Source organism: Cynoglossus semilaevis, chromosome 14, assembly GCF_000523025.1.
Source record: "Cynoglossus semilaevis isolate Cse_v1.0 chromosome 14, Cse_v1.0, whole genome shotgun sequence".
NCBI classification, from domain to species: Eukaryota; Metazoa; Chordata; class Actinopteri; order Pleuronectiformes; family Cynoglossidae; genus Cynoglossus; species Cynoglossus semilaevis.
Genome location: NC_024320.1, coordinates 21,494,058 through 21,520,118, shown reverse-complemented (window position 1 = coordinate 21,520,118; position 26,061 = coordinate 21,494,058). Strand labels below are relative to the sequence as shown.

The following is a 26,061-nucleotide window of genomic DNA, read 5'->3' as shown; positions in this document are numbered from 1 at the left end:
TCAAACACTGTTTATTTGATTTAGTCTGTATTCTCAGATGACAACAGATGACAGTCTGTTAGTGTCTGATGATCCATCTTAATCCTGATGGTCCATCGATTCAGAAATGTGTGTTTTTGTTTACGTCACGTTTACTCTCTCACTGTCTGGTGAAGTGGCCTGGAATGCACTTTGATTTACTGCATTAAAATGTTATTAGCTACGGTTCTCATCTTCCTCTCTCAACATTTCCCAGCTCATCTAATTAAGTTTAATCAGGTCTGCATATTTCCGTCAACATTACACCTCATAACCTCCTTTAATCCTGAGATTCTGAAGCTACCGCACCATAATTAGGACTTTCTTATAATCAGTTCTGCTTCTTTATTTTGTGAGGTATGTCTGAGTCCGGGCTACTTAGGTCTAACAATTCTAATAACTTAAGACACGAAAAGTCGTTCCAAAAACAAAGAATACAAAATGCAGAGAAATCGAATGTTAATAAAACATTAACAACGGTGTTGTGCCTCTGTTAAAAGCAACGTTGTAAATGATAAATTCTTGTCAAACCCACAAAGCGTAGCGTGGCCTCACATCCACAGGGAGACTTTCACTTGTACTGGTATTTTCACTGTCAACTCTGCTATGACTCAACCCTAATTTTGATACATGGCCTGTAACGTAGAATCTCCATCAGGAGGATCGGGGACACCCTGCGGCACTCTGTCCAACTTTTTGTCAGCGTCCTCCCCCCACTTAACTCTGCATAGATGGGCAATCACACACACACCGTAGCCCCTGAAATTGATCTAATTTACCCAGATGATTCCATTTACCTGCTCAACTTGTTGCCTAGAGCTGGTAATATCAGAGTCAAAACCCTGGGAAGGATGGTGAGTCTTGAGCTTTAATACTGGAAGTTTCAGCCTTTTGCCATTGAGCTGGATAGGTCAAAAAGTTCTTAGACTTGTTTTGATAACCAAAACTTATTACGAATGGTCTGAAGCTTTACCAAGTTTTTCTCACAATATCATTGAAATTTTATTTTTTAAGCCAAAAAAAAAATCATAGCCAGCATCAATTTTATAACCAAACTTGTAACGATGCCTCGTGAATCAGGAATAAAAATACATACAAATCCTTGCATCCGTTGAAATAAAAATGGTTGTATATATATACAGTATATCAGGGCTTTCGCTAATGTAGTTTTGCATTTGGCTTTTTGACATGATAACCACATTTAAGAGAACTTCATTAACCTCGCCAACAGTGTGAGTGGAAACATGAACTTTTTTTGGGTTTTTTTTAGGTTCCCTTAGGAATGAAAAATCTTATTCTTTATCTAAATATCTTGGTCTGTTTGTTTTCTTTTTCCTGTTTGGAAGTTGTTTTTTTTTTCCTTGAAAAATGACCAGACATTTTTACTGATGCATCTTTCGGGCAAGGCACCACAGGACGGAGATGTTCGAGCTGACAGGTTTTAGAGATTGCAGCTTTGCAGTCCTTTTGTATAAATAGCTTGCTGAAAACAAAAAAGCACTAAATGGTGTTAAATAAAAGCCTCTCTGGGATTTGACAGTAAAAGTGGAGCCATTTTGATTACAAAAGACAACTTCAAAGTTATGGTGGAAAAAAAATAATAAAAATGACTCAGAATCCACTCTGACCAAGTAAATTAAAAGTGCAATTAGACACAGACAGCCAGGCACAAATGGTTGTTCATTATGGGTTGGTGCTCTTTCTGATGGACCGCTACGTCTCTTATTAACATCACTCCTGTTATAATATTGGGTTGAGATGTCCGGAGTTAGTACAGTGTCAAACTTAAAGTATCAAACTGTATTAGTGACTGGTTATTAACCTTTTTTGACAACTTCTCACACTGGTCTTTGTGCTTTTACGTAAAGTCGAGGTACAATTCCCTCAAATATTGAAGTATCAAACTGTACTAGTGACTGGTTATTAACCTTTTTTGACAAAAGTTGTCTTTGGGACCAAAATTGTCTTCTGATTCAGCCAAGGACAGTATTTCAAAAACACACTATAGAATGAGTCCCTCTGGGAACTTCACTGCAGCCCCCCAGTGGGGCCCGCCCCACTATTTGAGATATACTGGTCTAGGGCATGAGTGGATTGGCTGTAGAAAAGCAGTGTAGATGAACAAGAGTTTGTTGTTTTTTTTCTTTATACTTTTTTTAACTTGACGTTCGACATTTAACTACTGCTTCGTTACCTAATGTACAGGGCAGTTATTATGTCTGTGGGATGGTTTTACCCTCAGTAGGGTAAATAAAGGGATCAGTAATTCCTATTCCTGTTGAGCAGCTCTTCCTTCCTGACTCATTCTGTCCTAAACAACGCCTTTCTTCTCATTATGTCTTATTTCAAATTTCTGCCACTTTTGTTTTGTATTTGGACCTTTTCATGTTTTATGCGTATTTTTTTTTAATCTAAAAAAAATTAAGGACATCAATATACACTTTAAAGTAATTGCTAAAACAAGCAGCTAAAGAAGCAGATGGGCAGGTTAATGCTGCAAAAGCTGAATTTAAAAGAAAGTTGTTTTATTTCAGGTGTGTGTGCTTCGGCAGCTTGCTGCTTTTTATTTAATTAAGCCTTAATTTGAATCTCTTTTAAAGAATCCATGACCATTTAAACATAATGTCCCTAATTACCAAGTCACTTTTTAACTCTTTTTTTTCCACAGTAAGATTGCAGTGAGATGACACTGCAGAGTAAATTCCCTCCTGCCTGTGGCTGCTAAATATCTGCGTGTCTTCGCTAGCTTGTCGTTTATTTTCAGGCAGACAGAATGAAGTGTACTTCCAGGTGTGTGTTAGTGATGTGTTGAAATTCTCCGTGTTCCTGTGATGAAAACATTGGTGTGCATACTTGTTACTGATAACATTAACGAGGGCTCTGCTGAGTTAACGTTAACCAGGACAGAGCCACAGTGGACCGACATGCAGCCTGAAAGTAAAGGAGGTAAATGGAAGTCATTCATCAGCACATTGATAATTCACACCTGCAGTCTGCTGAGATATATGGGCTACCACTCAAAGAATACAAAGGCAGTACACAAAAATTTATTGTCTTCTGTCTGGCACATTGTGCACATTAGTTTCCTATTTTGTAGCCTGTGTCTCTCATACCGTTATATTGAGGATCAGAGCATTTGTTTGAAATGCGTAGTCCATATTGGTTTTCACATCTCAGCAGAACATATCGTATAGTTTAAGGGTGTATTTTGGGCTTTTTTTCTCTCCAGTTGTTTTTGTATTTTCCTTTTTCTACCAGCGCTGCCTACTTTTTTATTGTTATTCTGCTCTCCGTGCAGAATCAGTCAAATAATAAGAGACCAAACAAGTGTAGACACTGTGAAAGCAGCAGTCTCTGTCTTTTGTTCCCATCACTGAGGGCTGCACTAATGTTTGAATTCCAATGCATTTTTGTAGCCTGTGTAGCATTTTACATCCAAGTACTCATCTACTCACTTTCAAACATACTTTAAAGCCTTGTTGTTGTTTGCCAAAGCCTTTGCAAACAGTAGGCTGGAATAATTCATATGCCAACTGAGATGCATTTGGGTGGAACACTACCTCGGGCTGTTCACCGTCCACCATCCTGAATTTGTGTTCCAGAGACTTTTCTCGATTATAGAGTTGGAAAGTAAAATAGATTCAAGCTGCTCAATTTTCCTTTCCTCATTTTTATTTTTTTATATTGTTCTTTATGAATATTGTGATTGAGTGTACAACTGGATTGTCTTGTTTACAGTCAAGGCATGTTTTCAGGTTTCTCTTCCCTTTATCTGAGCACGGATTCTTATGAGAAGGACACATGCACTGGATGATCACTTTGAGCTGTTTATCTTTCATTAGCATTAAAGAAACCTTTGTTTACATCATATATTATTCTACAGACTTTTACTAAAATAATGGTTAAATCTCAGACATAATTATTTTTTAAATACAGAAATGTTAGGGTGTCTTTAGTTTTTCATACCAAGTTTCACCAGGTGAATGAAAGTTGGTTTGGAAATTGAATTTATGTTTTTATATTTTAAGTTTATAACCTTAGAAGAAAGTGCTTCCTGCACTGGATCGTATTTAGGCTAACACTGTCAGGTACTGTTCAGTTAGGGCTTGTTGTTGTTGTGCACTTATGGCCAATCTGATGCTATTCTAAGTGGAACTTTCCAGTGGATGTCAGGAGGGACCAAAATAAGAGTGTGAAAGCTAAAGAGTCCAAAATAATTGGTTCATAATGGCACGCTCACCAGATATGGATGAAACCTTGGCAGATTGGATGACTATGCATTTAGCAACTGCACTGTATAAAGAAGCACACGGGCTAAGGATCTGTCTGGGTAATGGGTGATCAGATTTTCATTGGTTAGAAGTTCAAGAGTTCAGAGTTCACTGGTTGTTTGTTTGTTGTTCCGTTTTGAATGTTTAGTCACACAAAAAGTCCTAAAAAGTATGACATGACATCTGTTTACTCTAGGGCAGTGGTGTCAAACTCAGTCACTAAACTGGCCAAAAATGAAGACAATGTTAAGATGTTGATTGACACCTATATTATACACATGCAGAATTTGACCCCTGAATCTAACCATTCCAGTAAAATTAGCATGATACAAAACAGTTTTATTTCATTCAAGGCTCGAGTGTCATTCGAGGCTGTTGGTCAGTATTTGTCACATAGTCAACCTCAGTCGGTGGTGTCCTCACAGCTCTGTTCATGTTGAAGGGTACGAGGACACTTGAGGACACACTCTCCTCACTACAACAAATACTACTTTAGGAAACTAGGATTTTGTTAACAGCAGTCTGTGGCCATTATGACCACATCACTGCATATTTTAAGGAGGGAGATCTGTGAGAAGCCACAGATGTTCACGGTGCTTACTACGCACTACTGCCAGTGGGCTGATGCTTTCTTTGGTGAGCTCCACTCAGGCAGTGCGCCAACCGTGTGGAATCAGCAAGCGAGGTGGAGACAAGCTCTGCAGCAACGCAGCTCTTTCATCACCTCATGCGCTGCCCTCCTTCGACTATAGCTTCAACACACTTGTACAGAATTCTTTTTATTTGTCCACATATAAGAGGCAAATCATTGGCTTATTTCCAGATACATGATTTAAGGGTTCACCACCAGTTTTCTACCAGGCTCATAACTGTCCTGCTGGCTAATAGTCTCCTGACTAACCTCAGGCTTAGACCTCTTTACAGTAGGTATGATATAAATAAGGTATAAATGAACAATTCAACATTTGCTTGGCACAATATCTATGTGACTGTGAATGATATTGTTGACAATACTGAGGAACTCTAGGTTCCAAAATACAGTATATACATAGATGTAAATATGTATGTGTATATGTATACTATATATGTAAAGATAGATAGATAGATAGATAGAAAGATAGATAGATAGATAGAGAGAAAGGACACTGTCATTAAAAAATCTATGATTAAATTAAACTCATGACGTTGTTTTAAACATTGTCAATTTAAAAAAGGATGTGTTAAAACATGAGGATTTGATTTCAGCCTCTTCAGCATAACTTGCAACCCAGAACTAATTAATTCTAACTCAACACTGACTTGTCCAACACTTTTTTAATTGTGTTCACTGTTCAGGAAACAGATTCATCTTGTTTCTGTGTGATACTTGTCATTACGACAGCATGTGCCTGTGCTTTATTTGGCACAGTGTCCTGCCATTGTCGTCTCACTAATCATGTCCGAGCAACAAATAAGAGGAGCCAATATGAATGAAGGTCCTCTGTTATTGAGTCATAAATTCAACACACATTTCCTCAGGTTCCATTGACGTGCTGAACTGTATCTGTCATGTGATGCATTGTGGATGTGACAATACCAGTAAATCTTTTTTTTTTTTTTTTTTTGGTCGCCTTGCACAACCTTCTCATTTGGAGCCAACTTCCTGTTGTAAAGTTGCTCAGCTACTTTAAGAAAAATGCATTGCAGTCCACAATTTAACTTATACTTCAGTTGGCAATATTCTCCTTCCTTCTTTATACACATTTTAGTTTTGTTAATTGCATACTGTATATTTGCCTTTGTAGGATAAGAATTTGAAGAAGAGAATTTAAAGTTGCAAATAGAAAACATTTTTTTCAAACTGTTATTTAAAAATGTAATGTAATGTAAATTACATAATGCAGGCAAGGTTTGTGAATTACTCAATACTGTGTAAATGACTGACTCTTAGTAATGAATAACTATATTTACGTCAGTTTATTCCTTCAGAGTACTGTATTCTTCGTTACAATCTTGTATGCCACAAAAACAGGACATTTATATTATTTTTAATGGGATATTCAAATGTACTCGTTGAGAGTTGAATTACAGATGTTAATAGTCCATAATGAGTGCTTTAGTTTAGTCATCTAATGTATTACTTCCTATTTAACCTGTATGTGGATTAATGCTTGAACTACTTGTGGTCTCAGGTTAGTCCACGGTACTGAGTCTTTGCACTAATGTGCTCCACCTGTGCTTCACTGCAGCCTCACTCAGCTGCCCTCCTGCTGTGCTCCCCGGTGTTTTCTTTTGCTCTCTGCTCTTTTCTTCTTTTGTTTGCCTCCCAACCTCTTTCTAGGGCAGTAATTCCCGACCACTTATCTGTTGCACACAAGTGTGGCGTGAGAAATTGACAGGTGGGCCTTGTCAAATTTCACTCAATTGAACAAAAATGATTTATTTACTAAATTATTTGTCTTTGTTCATAAATGCAGAAAATGACAGAAAAATATGAAATACTTGCCCACATGGTAGCAGCAGATGTCACTACAGTCTGATATAGAGGGTGTTGAAGATCTCTGTGTGACTTTCTTCAACTCCTGTGAGTACATCAGAGTGGTGTTCAACTAAACAGGCCTGTGTTTAATATTGAGTAAGTAAATTGAAAGGGAATTGAATTAAAAGTTGTTTTTGTTACACACATCCCTCTTTAAAGATGTCAATATATCTTTGTTGACGTGTTTTGTTTTATTTGATCAAATTTCAACTCTTTTAAAATCAAGAAAACCTGTAAGAATTATTGAAACTTTGCAACAGGTTTAAAAAATAATAATTATAAAAAAGAAAATCTGTCCTTCAGAGCATGTAATGAAGAAGTCTGTAACCTCTGGTTTAAAAAAAAAACACCAACATTCTACAAAGAAGAAATTTTCCAATTAAATCAATACTTTGAAAATAGTTTAATTTTTATTTTTTAAATCAAGATGTATTTCATTGTCTTAAAACATTTTTGACTGGGTGTGTTTACGGAGAGTTAAGTGTAAATGATGGTGTGAATTCAGACCACTACCTCCACTAAAGCACATTTCACTGTCAACATTGTTTTGACAGAGGTGGTATTAAAATAAATGAGTTTTTTATGTTGTTGCCTTGTAGAAGAAACAAACCATGAAGATTAATGTGTGAACCATGTACACACAAAACTGTGTGATGTGTTTTTTCAACTTGAATGCAAAATAACTTCTACACCTTGGCATGAGCGTTTAATTTACATAACGTATAACTGCTTATGAATATGAACTGAAGTGTGAAGCACATCTTTATTTGACCTAGGTCCTGATTCTGCATTTTATGTCCTTTTATTTTATATCCACATAGTAACTAATATATGTCTCTTAGGGCTGTCAAACAATTACATTATTGATCTGACCAATCACAGGGGAGCTGTAAATTTCTCATGATTAATCATGACTGTTATAAATCACAATTAATCATGATAAATCCAAATAATACCATGAGATTTTGAACCGCATTTTTTTTGTTTGTTAAAACCCGTGTATTTCTTTGAGCACAAAAAAAAAAGAAAGCTCCATTATAGACTGTGAACAACTTAAACTGGGAAGCATCCAAATAGGATTTTCTCTGTGGTAGATGGTCATCAGTCACGTTTTAGCCCCTGCCAGGCTTTGGTGTAAAAGGCTGAGTAATTACTATCTTCACCAGAGTAAGGTCTTGGCTACGGACCGCGCTTCTCCCTGATGTTGTGCTGGCAGTGCTTTGCTGTTATTGATAAAGTTGATAAGGAAATGCTTGAGGAGGCATCTGACAGATTAGACCTGAGGTTTAGAAAAGTAGCCACCTGACGGCAGGGGACAGACTGTCCCCTGATGATTGGCAGTTCAAGCTAAAGTTAGAGGCTGTCCTGTAACTGCAGGTAGGATAGAACACCTGGAAGTTGGTATGTGGAATTTTTTTTAAAAAATCTTATGATGCAGAACTATGAGCTATATAATCAGAGTCTAAAACAATATAGTTTTTTTCACTGATATTTTATCTGTTATTTGAGACAGTTCCGCAGCAAAAGAATCAAAGTGAAGCATTTTTTCCTGTATTTGAAGAACCTGTTAAATGTAATAATATAATAATAATAATAATAATACATTTTATTTGATTTATTTATTATGATAAACACATTAAATGAAAATCTATTCTAATACATTTTGAACATTTTCCAAATAAACAAATAAAAAACATCAAAATATATACATAAATATACCACTTATACAGTATATATACATGCATATATACATATATATATACAGTATATATACATATATAGTTTTTATGTACTGCTGTTGGCATTCCAAATAGTGTTTGAGAATATAATATATTTATTTCAGAATACATATAGTCTATTGATTAGATAATGTTTTGTTAAATATGTCTGTGTAGATTAGATTGAGTTCAACTAACCCTCAAACTAAATATTATCATAATATGAAGAGTTCCACATGAGCTCCTGAATTTGCATAGTAACTCAAAGCCCCACATGAATTTGCAGAGTTAACAAGCCGAGCACAACAATGCGCTCGTGTGATGTTTGTCATTTTGGGTGTGTTACTAGATGAGTCATGCATGATTCTTGATAGACATAAGGGATACAGGGCATAGAGCCAGAGGTAAAGCGGGTGTTTATGAAAAAAAAAAAAGAAGCAGGTTGCGTGTGGTCTGCCAGGAGGAGCCCAATCTGTCTGCCTTTGGGTGTTGACTGACAGATGGGTAAAATAGTAAACCCTGTCTAGGGAATCCCTGCAGTGTGATAGATGGAGGTGTGACCAAGGAGCACTCAAGCACATTTGGATGCAGGGCATTAGTCTGTTTTGACAGGGAAGGAGCTGGCATCGATTCTGCTGGCTGTTTTGCCAGAACCACTTTTTAATCCTGTGCATATTTCCCATCCACGTGTGAGTGTATCAACTGCACTTCCATTCCTCTGACTTTTTAACAATTTTCTTGCAAATAGCTCTATTAATAAAATCCCCAATTTTTTTTTCGGGCTTTGTTTTACTGCCAGTGAGACCGAGGGGTGCAGTTAATGTTATTTTCCTTCCTCCTTTTAACATGTAAATGGGACTGAAATGAGAAAGTGCCTGAGTAGTCAATAGCACATATATCTTTCAGTTGTGTTTCACTGCTGGGAGAAAAACTAGAAACACATCTCTGGTTCCATTACTCATGCTGCTCTTATTCATCACAGTATTTGTTCCATCCAGCTCTTGTCCATCCATCAGATTCCACATCCAGAAAAATAACTGTTTTCTGACTTAGTGAGAGCTCTTAGGCTATTCATTAACTTCCCAATCCCCCAAACCTGACTGAGCACGGAATCAATATGAACTGCAGTAACAAAAATCTCTCTAGTGCCACTTATTTATTAGTCCATTAAATGAAAGCATTTCCTGTATGGTCTCATTGAAGACCTGTTGGGGTCTGTCGTTAGTTTTTTTCTGCCTCCTTCTGGTCTAATTAACACTCTTAATGACCATTTAGTGTTGTGTATAAGAGTCCATCTGTGAATTGATTGATCTGATGAAAATAAATGATTTATCTGTGATTACCGTTACCTAGATTACCGCATGAAATATCTAACTAACAAGGAAATCCCGATACCCTTTTTACAAACCAGTATTTTCATTAGTGTACTTGCCAATACTGAGTACTACTAACAGGTCTTCTTTAGGTAGTATTTCAATAAACATGCAATGAACTGGAAGTCGGTGGGATATGGGTGGCATAGCACTGCGGGTTCTCTTGCAGTGTGTAGGTGTGAGCTCAACCAAAACCACAGCCAGGACACCGAGCTGGAAAGTACTGTATTTACAGCCAGTTTTAGTTTCTTCTCATTCACCAAAGGCTATTTCAAGCCACAGGAAATGGATCTCTTCAAACTGAACTGTTGTCAAGTCAGACCACATATCAGTTAAACTAGGGCTCAACACCACATAAAGAATAACAATACAGTATGAAAAGATAAAGCAAATCTTTACACCAATCGCACATAGTATGTTAGATTGTAGCTAAAGTTAGCTCTGGTGTCGCTGTAGGTTGGAAACGCTGACAAGAAAACTATTTCTTGTGAAAATCTAGCTGCCATGAGGTGAGGCGTTTTAAAACATTTCTCATTTTCTTAGTGTGTCAAAACAAACAGAGGAAGGTGTGTTTTTTTTTTACTTATTTTGTCTGTAAATAAATAAGCAAAACCAACTTACACATTAATTTGTTTTTGTTGTTTGTCTCTGCAGTTATTATTATTTAAAGTTGCTACACTGTGGTTAAATGTCAGGATGTTCATCATTTACTATTTACTATATACAGGTTAATATAGTAAATATATATAAGTCATAGTTTGTTTCTGTTGCAGCTGTGACAAACTGTGTTGAATGCTGATCTATCAAGTGATTTGACAAAGACATTCATCATAACAAACCCACAGTTGTACTCTTTCTCCATCCTGTCAGTGCAGACAGAAGGTCTCTCTGCAGGATCGCTCCCTGACAGTTCACCTGTCTCACAGAGCGTTTGATCAACAGAACGGGCAGATGGGGATTCCCCTAGTGCATTTTAAATGAAATGGTGCAGGTGAACTGCTTCTTATTAATTTAGCTTTACTTAATAAGGGACTTAATGAGGTGGGGAAAAAATATATAAATATCATGCCAGTTCTGTGAATAGCAGGAACATGGGCTTCCACTGGTTGTACAGACACTCCTGTAATCGCAGTCGCAGTAAATGATAGCGGCTGATGAACTGTTCCCAGGAGAGAACAGATGAAGTGGTTCTTTTACATCCACGGTTGGAAAGTTACCATCCCATAATTGTCCTGTGACTATTATCACCTTCTCATCCACTCAGTAAGGAGTGCAGTTCGCCAGTTAATCACAGGACCGCCATTCAGTGTGTCCATTTGTTAACAGTTGCCATGTTGGTAGTCAACATGGAGGAGGAACAGTTTTTACAACAGATGTCCTGAAGTGTGTTATTTACAATACATTTTTAATGAATATATTCATCATATTATATACAAATCCAGGAAAAAATACATCTTTGTCGATCTTTCTCTTTACAATATCTGGCAATGGCAATGACAGAATGGAACTGATAGGAACTGACCTGATATCAGGGATTTTGGGGACAAGGTGAAGTCAAACTCACAATCGTCTGCATGGCTTCAAAGACTCCTACTAATAAACCAACCGCGCCCTAGCTCCTGTGACCTCATGTTGCCTTTTTAAGTCATGTTTATGCTAAATGAATAGAAGCTTTTTAAGAACATGAATAGCAGGTAAATCAACTGTTTTTGTATGTTAATTACCCCAAAAAAGAACACTTACTATCTGTATATGTTTGTAATCACGTCCCAACAGTAGGAGTAAAGGTCATAGATTTGGTTTCTGTAAAAAAGAAAAATCAATTTAATGCAGTAGTAAGTACTATATTGATCTGGTTTAATAACCGGACTATTGTCAACAAAGTGGGCGTTTGTCATAAGGATCACCATAAACTTTATCTGCTCTCAACTCACTGAAATATTAATGTCTTTTATATTTTATCCCATCAATGTTTTTATAAGAGCTTTTCCCTGATTTCAGTCAAGTATACATTCTACAGCATGTACATCGTCAAATATTAGGAAAACAATATTGCGGTGGGATCATATTAAATATGGCATCCCAACATCCCAAAAATGGTGAGCAAAGTTTGTTTTAGTGAATTAAATAAACACTGTCTTATGACTCATCTTCAGTAAGAAGTATTATTTTATTCCATAATAAATCCACAGTGCCTATAAAGAAACCATTGTGATAACATCAGTCAGGAATCTCCAGGTGGAGACTTCGATCCTGGAGTCAGTTTAATCTCAGCAGGACTTGGTTTCTGGTGGGGCTGACCTTTAACCTTGCACACATTGCTGCTCATTCCACGCTGCTTAATGACACTGCTGGGTGTGAACCCTGTACGTATGTCCACGGAGCGGTGGGAGTGACTGGTCGTTTGGAAAGATGGAGTGGGACTTAATAATACATTTCACCTAAACTCTGCCACATTAAACAACTCAAAGGTCAACACACTGCGTCTTGTAGACATACGCCCAGTATTTGAAGCTAGACCTTTTGCTTTGTTCTAGCCTCCGGGGCCGAGGCCGTAGGCCAGGACTTCTGATGGTGCTGTGATAATGCACAAAGAACCCACAGAACCCTTTTATTCAGCCTCCATATGTTAACTTGACTATCCTAGTTATACAGACGACACACTATTATATTTAGCATTGTCCCCTGTCGACTACTGACCAATAGATGTGTTGTGAAGTAAATTACTGGATCAACCAAAATGCTCTTCAACCAAGTCACAACAAAACAGGTAAAAATCTTGGCAATAAAGAGAAGAGGATTCCATAACCTTGGTGTGGAGATACACTGGAATGTGGCTTTCAGCAGTAATTTTGAATCAATAACCAAATCTGCCTTATTCCATCTTTAGAACACCAAATAGATAAAACTCATTACTGACGCTGCAGCTCGTGTTTTAATGAATCAGGACAAAGAGGTCAGGGCTCATTATACTGGTTTAAAGTCTTCACACTGGTGTCCACTCAGCTATAGAGTAGTCTGTAAAGTTTGAAACTGGGTCACAAATCATGTCTACAAAAGACGGGCTCTGCAATATGTGGAAATATTTATATAAACGATTCAAAAGTGTGAAAATTTGAAAGAAGAAGAATAGAATAGAATAGGTGTAATGTTCATATAGCCAATATTATATTGATATTCTATACAAAAAGCACCTTGAAACTTTATGTTTTAAATAGTGAGATATATATCAATGTGCAAGAGGTCTCAGCACTTGGCAACAGTAAAGACAAGGACTGATAAAGGTGAAGGTCATATTTTGGCAGTGTGTATAATCTGTAGTGCTGTGTAGTGTTTCCCAAAGTTCTTCTGCAATTCCTCCAGAGACTGGTGCAGGAATCACTTGTTTCCTATCTGCAAGTAGAAAATCAACGTCTTCCTCTCTGATGCCCTTCCATGTGAACCCTTAGAGGTCAAAAGAGAGATAGAAATTATTTTTGATAAGGATGAGTGAAGCCTTTTGAACCATGATTAGCATCCGTATTAGGTGTGAGCAAACGTTTTCGCTCATGGGTCAAAATAAGGTTCAAAATCTGACTGGAAGGCTGTTCTGTATTGGTCGGATGTAAAAAAACTTGGGTAATTAATATGAAGAAAAAAAAGTGCAGGAATAAATCGAAACTTTCAAATATAATTTGGCACATTTGATGTCTGCCGCCACCTGCTGACATCAACTAAGATTACAGTCGATTCGTAGTAATGCATGAAACGGAAGGATCGACATCAGTCTTTACCAGACCTTGTCCCATTGTTTTGCGGAGTGGATAAAAAAGCCCAGCGGGACGCATGTGGTCTACAAAAGTTAGAGAAGTGAAACTAAGTGAAGCAGATTGAACCATCAGCTGTAATGAAGTCGACGAAGGCCACAAGTGGCTACGGGTATTGTATTCAATAAATCAGTCAGAAAAGTTAATATTGTGCTGTTGTCTGTCAGTCTAGTTGCAAGGGACACGATTGAAATATGTGACGTGTGACATTATGTTTCAAGTTTCTGATGAGAAAATGTCATTTCCTAAAACAAAAACTGAGACAAAACAAACTGTTTCTGTGTCAGTGAGCGACGTTATGTACAGATGACTTGATGATAACATAAAACTTAATTCACTCATTTGCTTTAGAAGTGGATTCTGCCCTTGATACTATTTTACATGTAGTATGAAGTATGTATTAGAATATAGAAGTTCAGCTGCACATCTTTGGCATCGGGGTTGTTTTTTTTCCTCCATCTTGATCATCATAATCATACGTTTTGCTGAAGAGTTAAGAACAGATTGGAGCCGACCTTAATCTGAGAAATCCATATAGCAACGGCAGCTGTTGGTTGACCGAGAGGTTGGCAACTCCATCACCTTGTAATAACCACAGCAGCTGCTGCGGCACTCACTTAACATGGTAGTGTTTAAGAAAAGTATGTGTGTCAAATCCTGCGTTATTGTACATGAAATGGAAAACGTGTAATTAATCACGGGCGTTAGCTACCATTACATGCCAACGTGTTATCCCTGCTGCAGTATCACCTCATGGAGATTCTCTCGCCTCTGACTCTGGCACAGATCCCTGCACAGATCCCTGCTCTGAATGTACTGGGGCAGAAGCTCAAAGGGCTAAAATCTGGGTGGATTACTGGATCTAACAGATGCTGCAGCTTTCACCAGCCAGGGTGTTACCCCGAGTCGATCAGAAGGCAGTTATGCATGTGTGCATCCGCTGCCAAAGTGGGGCAGTCATCGGAAACGCTTTTAAAAAGTAGAACTTTTCAACACGAGGCAGTAGTAACACAACACTCATGTGCATTTTCTTCCTGCAGGAAGACAAAATTCAGGAAGAGAATTTATTGTAGTCATTAGAATTCTCAGCTGATTCAACATCTTTGTGAAGAAGGCTCCTCCTTTATCACTGCGGCTTAATGTCTCCTGTGGTGGAGGCCTGTGGAAGTGGTGGAAATATAATTGCAAAACTCTGTTCGCGTCCTAATACTTTTATCCTAAGTCCTCTTCAGCCAGCTCCCTGACAAGCCAGACCGGCGATACAATTTGGGAGAATCGGTTTCAGCTCTGGAGCATTTTCACCACATTCTCAGGTCAATTGTTTTTCTCTGTTTCTGAGGAAAAAGCACCGTTGATCAGGGAATTACACGTCAGACCGGCTTAGAAATCGGTGGAACTAATGCTTGTTTGGGTTTTTCACTGGCTACAGCAGTGGGTTCTTCTTTGATGCAGCACTCAGGAATAATTCCTAATTACTGATTATTAGACTAATTAGACAAACTGTCACTGATTATTTCCACACTTTAAAAAACTGTGGGAGGAAAAAAAAACACACCACCAAACATTGAAATGTTTTTAACTTTACTTAATTATAAAGTTTTAACTGACACAGCAGTAACACTTTGGCTTTTCTTTAGACAGGAACTACTTTGTAACAAAAAGGCACTAATAGCACAAAGAAAGCAGGATGGAAGACAGGCAAAAAATGTCTCTTCATGCTGAGGTTGCAATGTGCTCCACTTTAGGGGGAGTTATTTGAAACATTTTTTTTTTGGTAAAAGTCAGACGTTCACTTGCAGCAGCTAAAATCTGGAGATTTCTTCCTGTTTGAAGGCAGTTATTTATTTTTTGTCTCCACACCATCACTGCAGTTCTTGCTCAGTGTGTGATGTAGTTTTATATTGACTATGCAGTGATAATTCCAAAATATGTTTTATGGAAGTATTCATTATATATGGAAATATAAATATAAAATGAAACAGTTTACTGAAATAATGCTAACCATCTACAAAACCATGAAGAATATTTTATGATTTCAAAGATGTTCAAATCTCAATTGTGTTTCCGGTCAAAATATAATATTGAGTTTCTTTTTTTCACCCCTTTTCTTTTTTCTTTTCAACCAAGCTGATTGGTTTTTATTGTCCGAGTGACTGCTGCAGCTACATCTGAAGTATAATTTTCCCAAATTTTTGTCTCTCTGCTGGACTCAGTAAAAGAAAATGCATCCATTGAAAATTGTGTTTTTATCTCTCTCCGTCTCAAGTCCCTACAATTTGGAACAGTTTCCTGTGAGAGGCTGCAAAAATGCATAACTGCCGTGTGATTGACATGAGGTCAAACCCAGAACTTTTTTTTTGTAACGTAGGAGGCAGACTAAAGTTTTCTCAAGGGATTTATTCACTTCCTTTTCAAGTGCTGTCCCCATATGACTCACCTCGACTCACCAACACTGAAAGTTGTTAATGGCTCCGTAATTCTGCTCTGTCATATTAAAGTGACCTGTAGTGGTAGTATTTTTTTTGCTTTATTCGCTGACATTTGTACACCTTGTTTACTTGGTTCCCTGTTCTGGTCAGACTAGCGAGACGTGTTTTCAAGTGGAAAAAAAAGTCCAGCTTCTCCAATCTGCACAGATTTGTAATTAATGTCAGATGAAAAAAAAAAGTCCAGCTTCTCCAACCTGCACAGATTTGTAATTAATGTCAGATTTTAAGATTTTCGAGTTGAAGCTGTGATATGTGTCAACATGTGGGAGGGAGGCTGGAAAAAGGACCTGTCTACAAAGGGAGGGTATTGCAGAAAAAACGTTTAGGTAGCATTGTGGAGGTGAGGTGGCGGTCAGCACACAGCTGCAGACAGGAGGCAGTAGGATCGGTGTGGCAGGTGCATCACCCGACACAGGTGAAGCCAAATTGTTCTAATTGAGCTTCCTGCTTTATCAGCAGAAGCCGACACCAAGATGTTTCTGTTGGTGGAGCCGGACCTCTATACAAAGGCATAGGCAGTGGATTTTAACATTAGTTGGTGCCTGTTGTCGGTTCTACACGACTGCACCCAAAATACCCCTTTTTAACCTCACCTGGTTTGAAATCGTACACGTGTTTTGTTCCAACCGGATGCAGCTCACTCAGCTCGGCTCAGCTCACTCACCACACAGCTTGCTTCAATGCCTCCTCCTCATTTCCCCGTGGAGTTTCAATCAGGTGTGACTCATTGTGAATAAAGGCTTGGAGGACAAATGGAATTCACAGCAAGCCGTCACACCGACAATCTTGTCATCTTCATCGCCTAAAATTGTCTGTCCGCGTCTCAGCAGGTCAGTGGAGATTCAGACGAAAAGTTCTGTGCTGTGTTTATGTCTCGCTGTCATGTCCAAGGAGAGCCTTTTAAAAGGTGAGAAATGGTTTTTGATTATATCTTCAGATGATCTTTACCTAATACAGAGGAAATTGGTCTTTTAAAAGTAAATCCCAAGGTGTGTGTTCAGTCCTGTTCCTGACACAGTGGAATTCACCAGAGAGGCGTGCTGGCCTCTATAATTCATGTGGTCCACTTTCTGACTTTTACTGCAAGTAAAATACGCCTCCACAATGTGGATGAAGATTTAATCTGTGCTCCCTGGACAACAGATATACTGTATGTAATTTCCTCTGAAGGTTCAGGCAGTAAGAATTAAGGGATCTAATGGTAAGATACGGATTGTTTATCTGGTCTTTGCATTGTTTCCTCAAACTACAAAAAAAAAAACACTTTTCCCATCTGTCTCAACACAATACCTTCTTCCTGCTACCTCTACCATTTAAATGTCGGGGGGTTATTGAAATGTGACTAATCTAACAGTAGACGAGGGCTGTCAAACAATCAAAGTTTTTCATCCGGATTAGCTCAATGGATTAATCATGAATAATCATGATTAATGGTTTTGACAGAGAAGCTGAGCTGCTTTCCGGCCCACCATCATGTCGATTGCCTACATTTCTACTCTGGCAGGGCTTTGAGTCACTCCACAGGTTGTAAAAGTAAAAACTTCAATTGCGTTTGACTGCCCTTTCTGTCTGTTTTGTTTACTTAAATGGTTTACTTGATCCAATAATTACACTTTTTATTTATGAACCCACTCTGCCTTTAGAGCTTCCAAACAAAAATGTGATTTTTATTTAAAATGATGAACAATTTAAAAATCACTCCCAGATTGTTTAATGATATTTGGATTTATTCAAATAGACTGCTCGTATTTTGACCTTGCCACAAATGCATTTGCAAATGCAAAAAAGGATAAAACACAAATGATGCTGCAACAAATATATTTAACCAAATGAAGGAACGTTTTATGTTTAATCCTGGAATCAATATTTTGTGTGTGTCGATCCAGGGATCAGATTCACCTCATTCACAGCCTCCAATCCGGAGGCTGTCAGGACTTTTGAGGTGTGTGTGGTCAAGTAGGATATTTGATGAAGGAAAAATCCTATTGTTTTCTCTGTCTCTAACTTGGTTCAGATCTGTTGGGCGGCTGCGGGGGACGGAGTGAGGGGGGCAGTGTGTGTGTGTGGGGGTGAAATTGCTGACTCAGAGCAACCACAAGCCACTTGCTGACAGTTTTGTAACCCCTAATAAAATCGGTGTTTCCTGTCACCGTATCTCTATGAGACGAAGGCCCTGCAGGAGAGAAAGTTAAAAAGATTTGACTGGTTGAACTTGTAACTTGTATTTCTGAATATAACTCACTGTCAGCCTTTTATGCTGTTCTACTAAAATAACCTTTTATGATTAAATAACGTAATAAAGAACTCTTTATACACTACACACAGTTTATACCTATGTAGAAAAAAAAAGATTTACGTATAACTGTGTGTCATCAGCATATATATATATATATATATACACATATATAAATAATTTTTTTTTCTTATATAAATGCTTTAATCATAACACGCTTTACACTTCCTCCCACATGCAGACGTGAAGTTTCCAGCTCAGAGGCTTTCACATCCGTTTCTAAGGGAGCGATTAAATGAAAAGGTCAGTAACTCATTACACTGACCACTTCCCTACTGTCTGAGCAGCAGGTGGTTATAAACTCTTTTCGTCTCACCTTCTTCCATCTCCCTTTTCCCTTCACCTCTCTGAGGACCTTCCTCACAATGTGTCAAAGCAGAGCTGGCTCAGATCTCACCCCCCGTGTTCTTCACTCTGGAGTTGTATTTATTTAAAGGTTTCTGATCTCATGATGAAATGAAATGAAGCCTTTGTGAATCCACAAAGCCCACACTTTGTGGACGCTTTGGACGAATCTGCATGTCCATCTGTCTGCTGTGTATCTCCTGTGTTTGGCTCTCCTAGTCTGCAGTGTTGATAATAGCCCATGACTGTACAATTAGCTCTTTATGACCTACCAACATGTCCACCAGCACGTATCTTTAAGTTTTTACCTTCTGTTGTGCCGTTTTGGACCGTTTTAGTTTGCCGTACAAAAATGCAATCATCATGTCCTAAATTGTAATAAAATGTCAATTAAGTAGTGCTTAAAAAACACCAGGAGAAAATGCTCTGTAGCTCTGTTTTCACCTGTGTTATTGTTTAGAAGGCCATCAAGATTTAATACACACCAACATATAAACATTGATTTAATACAAATATTGAAGTGAAAATATGTATCCCTTCTAGTCTGAAACATTCAATTAGCTATTAGCTAAGTTGACTTACAACTTTAGCACACTTGTATAATTATCCACTTTCATCCTCACTGCCTCAACTGTTCCAGTTCTGCAGAGAGCCTCAATATCAGACCCACCAGTTGTTGTGCTTCCTTCGGTGAGCTTTATTAAGTAAGTTAATTACTTAACCACAGTTTCGAGATCATTGTCGTCACAACCACCTGATGTTTCTTGACATGTTGTATAATGAGCGTGTGGAAAGTTGTGTGCCTGTGTTTTACGGCAGATGGTTCATGTGTCAAGAGGAAAGGCATAGATGTTAATGATGCAATTACCTAAAGGGTCCTTCAAAGAACAGAGCCGTAATGGTGTGTTCAGGGCCACTGATTGGTTCCCACTGTGAAAGTCTGATACGCCTTCATGTGGTTTTACCTGTCCAGAGTGTAAGCTCATGTTTTTTTTAGTCAACAGTTGAACCCTTTGCAATAAGTCACATCGTCAATATGTCAAAATAACATATTTTGTTGGAGGAAAACGTCTTTCTTGAAACATTAAGGTGTTTTGTTTTTTTTTTTTTTGTAAGATGAACCCTACCTGTTGATGAAGAAATTCTACCTTAAACCATAGTCAACCTCACAATCTGTAATTGTTGTTTTTTTAGGACATTAAGCACTTCACCAAAAAAAATGGTGGCAGTAGGAATACTGACATATATGTGCAGTCCAGCAACTTTTTATTTTTTTATTTTATCTTTTAGAACCTAAACCATACTCTTTAAAGCAGTGGCATATACATATTTAGTATTGCATTTTTAATCTGTTATTATAAATATTAAATTAATAATATTTTATTCAGGTAATATTGGGATGAGAGCATGAAATTGGAAGCAACGAATAGTAGAGATGGTCATTGAAATTGTCAAAAAAGGGAAGAAAATTATAAACAATCAAAAAATCCCTTAACCATAAATAAACAATCTGACCTGTATTTATTTAAATAGATAATTCGTATCTTGACCTTGTTACAAATGGATTTGCAATGATGTGAAATGGTTAAAAAAAATGTGTTTCTTTTAAAAGTACGATCAACAAAAAGACAGTGTTTGTGGCTTCATCCTGAACAAAGACTGCCTGTATCATTGTTTTCCTCTGTTCTGGGCAGTAGCGCTGACGTATATCGTCTCACCTCACAGACCTAAACCTAATAACTCTCACAGCCCAAGACCACTTCACCACTTTTAGTGTAATTTACACCATATAACTGCTCCCTCATAAGGTCTTTGTGGTTTAGCTGTGTGACCAGCAGTGTTGATGGTGATGAGGGTGGTGAGGGGTAGGGGTGGGGTGGGGGGGTGGAGGTGTACTCCTAACATGTTTAGTATTTGCCTTTGATTTAGCTTGATACCTTCTGACCTTTCATTTCCCAGTGGCACATTTTGATCAATATGTAAGACAAATGTTTGTGACCTTGGTGTGACCTCTCTGATCCTACTACTTGAACAGAACAGAGAATATGCTGACCACTGTGTTTGGGTCTGTGTGTGAGAGAGAGTGCACAATTGTACGTACACACACACACACACACACTAAACATTGTAATAGATAGGATTTGTTACAAGATGTGAAGTGTCAAACAGGTACTGAGTAATTCAGGTAGTACTGCAGTCAAAGCTGTCCGTCATATTTCCCTCCATTGTTTTATATCTAACAACTATCAGATTTCTATTGACCTCAATTAACAACGCGGTACATTCATCATTATTGTAAATCAATCAAAATTTCAGCAAATTCTGTTCACAAAAAAGAAAATTAAGTCATTTTCATTCATCCGTCCTGTTCCTTTCGCAGCACTTTCTACTGGTCTTTTATTTTAGCACCTGTGAATAGTTTAATATTTCATTATCATACTTCATTAAATCACCGGTGAATGACGTACAGTATAATCTAATTAACAGTACTTGGGCCAAGCCAAGTGCATTTCCTGACCCTGATGGTGACGTGTGCTCTCGGCTGTTGACCCTCCTAATGGGAACAGGGCCGCGGACCGCTCTGAGGGAGCTGCTCCCATTCTAAGGAAAGTGCCTTTGTGAATTGCAACAGCAAAACCATTTGTTTTCTCCTGGGCACCAAAGGTAACTGTGTAAGCCAAAAGAAACCAAAGCAGCGGTGAACGAGAATTCTTGCTTTGGCACTTCATTATTCTGACGAAGGAAATGTTTTAGAAGAGTATCAACAGTTGGTCAACGCTACGACTAACAGTTCCTCCAATTTGTGTTCATTAATTGCCTCTTGGTCGATTGTATTACCCCAGAGATGAGTGAGCTGCCTCTATGGGCTGTCTAACAGGGTTAACATAACAGCAGTGGACTGACATCGTGATTGATGATGCTGAGTTTGTATTATGATTGGCTACATATTAATCATGATTGAGCAGTATACTTAATGAAGTAAATATATATGTATGTATGTACTTGTATATGTGTATATATATATTCATATATATGTGTGTCTATGTATATATATACACATATGTATGTGTATATATATGCATGCATACATATACAGTATGTATGTATATATGTATGTGTATATATACAGTATATATTTATATATCTATATTTATATGTGTATGTATACAGTATATATTTATCTATGATTTGTATATATATATATAGATATATATATACATATATCTATATATATGGACGAAAATACTTTTTAACATATGAGGGGACAGTATATTGTTATTGGTGTTTGATGTAACGTGGGGATCCGTGATGCTGAAGCAGCTGAAAATATCCTGGAGAAGTCCTGATAAAACACTTTCTAGAAACACTGTGTATGCTGTCAGGATTTCAACTCTAAATTAAATGAGGTCAGAGCCTCATTAGCAACAATTTAATGCTATTACATTCATAATATAAGGAAACAGGTGTTGGACATTTTCCCCCCTCTCAAGTCTTGGTTGATCTGACCTTTACACCAGCTTAAAGCAGCCTGTCTGAAACAACAGCACACTTCACATTACTCAGTGGGGTTTATATAAAATTGCAAGGGTTTTATTTTCCACATGTGGGGTTGTTTACTCGTGAATGAAGTTTTGACAGAACAGCCTTAGGGTCACTTCAAGTTCAGTGGACATCAGAAATATCCTTTGGAAGGAAAAATACAGTGACATGATCCGAACAATAGGGTGGAAAAATGAAGAACCTGATCCCAGCTGAGGTTGGAAACACTTACGAAAAAACCCTGTGTGTTACAGTTGTTGGTTGTAGGAACTGTGGTAATATCATAATCTATGACATAAAAAAACATCAGAAGTGTCTGACTTGCGCTTGGGAGCCATAATGAAGGGCAAAAAACAACACAGACTAAAGAAAGTCAATCCCATGTATGGCATACAACCAGCAAATGTAAACAAAGGTGTCGTCTACGTATAGTGCTGTGTGACGAAGTATTCGTCCACTCTACTCTAACTAGTTCCTATGCTTCAGAGACGGCGACGTTTCCCGGAACGTCAAGGACGTCATAAACCAACGTCCTCCTGTATGATAGCTGAGAACTGTTTCTTTATCACCTGAAAATTCAAATGATGACACACTGCTGTGTAAATCATGAGTATATATTTCCCGAACATTAAAACTAATGTGTGGAATTATGCACATACTGATACTGATGAATAACAGAGAGAACTCTGTTATTCATCAGTATCTGTTGTATTTGTCTTTTACTGACACATATGAAAAATAGTTTCCTCCTATATTTTCCTGTAATTGTTAAATATTAAAAGACTGGATTTGAATCTTGAACCAATAGACGTAGGCGTGGAAAGATAAATGCACGTTGTCACTTTATTAGCCAGTGCGTTAGTATTTGTTAAGTCCTTTCCTCACTGAGAACTTTACTGTTTCACATGCAACAGACCGTTAGCTATAGCTATGCGAATTCATAAAAAAATCACTTTTTTCTAGCAACAGATCAAACAGTAGATAGTGGTGAACACATGAGGCAGTGTATCATTAATAAGTCATGCCTTCGGACAACAGAAGGTGGTGTCTTTTCCTTCTTCCTGCAGTTCAATTAAAAAGTAATGCCCAAGGCCTTTAACCAGGAATTCTATTTATCTTTATGTTGCAGGTGGTTGCTTTGTACACTACGCCTCCATGTCTGCCAACGTATAGTCACGCTGGGCCTCATCTGCTGCTCTTCACACATGCATCTATTCTTCTCCTTTATTTTTTTTTCCCTGTTTTATTTGTGTGTGTGTGTGTATGTGCCCTGAACTCTTCACTCTCGCTCAAACAGTAATTCTTTGCAAATGTAATTAGAAGTGAATAGAACTCATCAATCTGCGGAGATAAGTCAGCTGCCCTGCAGCGGTGGATTAAAGCCAAATGAGTCACTCTGTGGTGGGGAACAGAGCCCAGCAACTCTACCCACTGCTCAACTACCACTTTGTTCGTGGCTGCACTGCCGGCCGAGGATGAATCACCCTGCACTGCTGTTGCTGCGCCTTCAGCTGCACCTTTGTGGACGGCCAGTGGACGGTTCTTTCTTCTTTGGGTCAATCTGTCACAGATGTAAGCCACTCTGTTTACAAGACTGTCTCTTTTATTTGTGTCTGTGAAGCAGCTTGTTATCCAGGTTGTACAGTGACTACAAAGTATAAAAAGCATAGGTTAGTTTGAATAGTGTAGAAGCAGAAGATGGTGGTGATTTTTTATTTTATTTTTATAAACGGCTTGAGAATATTGTTTTTGGTCGTTCACCCGTTTGTCCTTGCAGTGTGTTAGTAGCTGAAGCCTTTCTCTCCATTGGTAGGGCTAGGGTCAAGGGTGGCTGTGCCTCATTAGGTGTGCACTTTTCTTACAGCCAGGGGGTTGTAGGATTGATTCCAGATCTGGTGGGGGACAGGTCACCCCCTCCCCGTCCCTCCCCCACCACTCACTACAGCCTGTGAAGCACATTTCTTGGCTTAAAACCTTGTGGTCTGTCCCTGTGCAGTTTTCCTTTCTTTTCTTCAAGCTGTACATAATGCTCTTCAAAAATTCTCCATCCTCTTATCGCTACACTAATACACAACAATGAAAACCTGTCATTGATACACTGGGAGAAAATGGTTTTTCTTTCGTTGAACCAGCTTGAGCTTGAAATACCATCTCAATGACCACTTAGTGTGTAAGGACTTCAACTTCAGGTCAGACGCCTGGCTAGACTCAGACCAGTCTCACTGAGTGGAGGGCAGTAAGTCAGTTTCTCTCATCAAATGGATGGTGAAGGACTGTAAACTGACACTCTATAAGCCACCGTTACGAAGCACAGACATGAATAACCTTTATGAAGCTTAATCTTTTTCCAATCAGGTTTTCCATATTTACTTGACATTTTCCTTAATACTAATTCCATCATTTGGTTCAGTCACAAAAAAATCAGGTGTAAAAACATCTTTTGAATTCAATTTTGGTCATAATTAGGAATGCTGACTAACCACAATTAATCATGATTAATCGTGATTAATCCAAAAATCCCCTGTAAGATTTGCTCTATATCCATGACACCCTGCAGTTGAGAATGTGTTATTGGAGTCAAAGTCAGTGCAAAAAATAAACATGTCTTTTGTTTACAAGCTAACTCTGTGGGGTACCTTCAGCCTGGAGTGTTTAAAATGTCATTCACAGATATTGTAAAAGGCTGTAATTAAAAAAAAGATTTGCTGCCACTGGGTATAATCCAAGATAATCTGTTGTGAAACAAACATTGACACCATTGACTCCAACTGAACAGAATCTCTACTCTGATTGTATTCTGTTTTACTTTAAATATTTGTTCGACTACAACGACATAAATCCTTTGCTCAGTATATATTCTTATGGTTTTTTTTCCCCTCTTTCCAGCATCAAACGCACACGTAAACATACACACGCACACAAAAAGAAAATGTTTCATTAGAACTGCAATTGCAGGACCCAGGGTAACGTGTTACTTTCATCTTGGCTACGGTACATTAGCGGTATAGACGCTGCCTTCCACAGACTGTCCTGTGGTTCATCGAGTCAGTCCGTTTCAAAAATAGCTCCTGGTTTACATTCAGAATATGAAGCACAGGCTGAACACAAAGTATTGAATGATTACTCTTACATATATAGTCTCATTTTACATTTTGTATAAAAGAAAAAAAAACATTTAAATGTGTTGACCACGGATAAGCTACAGAGTTGAAATGGAGAGAGATAATTCAGCATTTGTTGTTTTCGTTTTTCAAGCTTCTGTGGATAATAAGATTCCAGGTCAGGTCTGCAGATATCAGTTACATTTCAGTGATGTTGAAGAGGAGATAGTTCAAGGTTTTCAGTTTTTTTTTCGTTTTGCTTAAATTGAATAAGGTGCTATTAAATACAACAGTGAATCGTCGCTCCACCAATATTCTTTTCCTCTACTTTTTCCATGAAAACTGAAAACTCTGAAAACTGAAAACTGTGACATTCATTAGACGCCGGGAAAGGTCGTCTCTGTCTTTTTTACATTTTGAATGGCAATTAAAAATGACTAATCTTGTTCAGATGCCATGATGTTTCTCAGGGGTCACAGTCTGAATGTTCAACAAACATCAATGTGACTGGCATCAGCACTAACATTAACAGAACACAGACAATCAAGTCAGTGATGATGTGTCGCTCTGTTCCTGTTTGTAAAAGTCT

General features: G+C 38.0%; 1 protein-coding gene across 1 annotated transcript in view; it reads left to right on the top strand.

Annotated features, from left to right (window-relative positions):
* Nucleotides 1–16,837: 16,837 nt before the first annotated feature.
* The window catches only part of fibcd1b (fibrinogen C domain containing 1b), a 121,171-nt gene continuing 111,947 nt past the window's right edge, over nt 16,838–26,061 (top strand). Inside the window, exon 1 of the mRNA XM_025062467.1 lies at nt 16,838–17,023. The gene's annotated coding sequence lies outside the window, so the exon portion shown is untranslated. The remainder of the gene's footprint in view (nt 17,024–26,061) is intronic.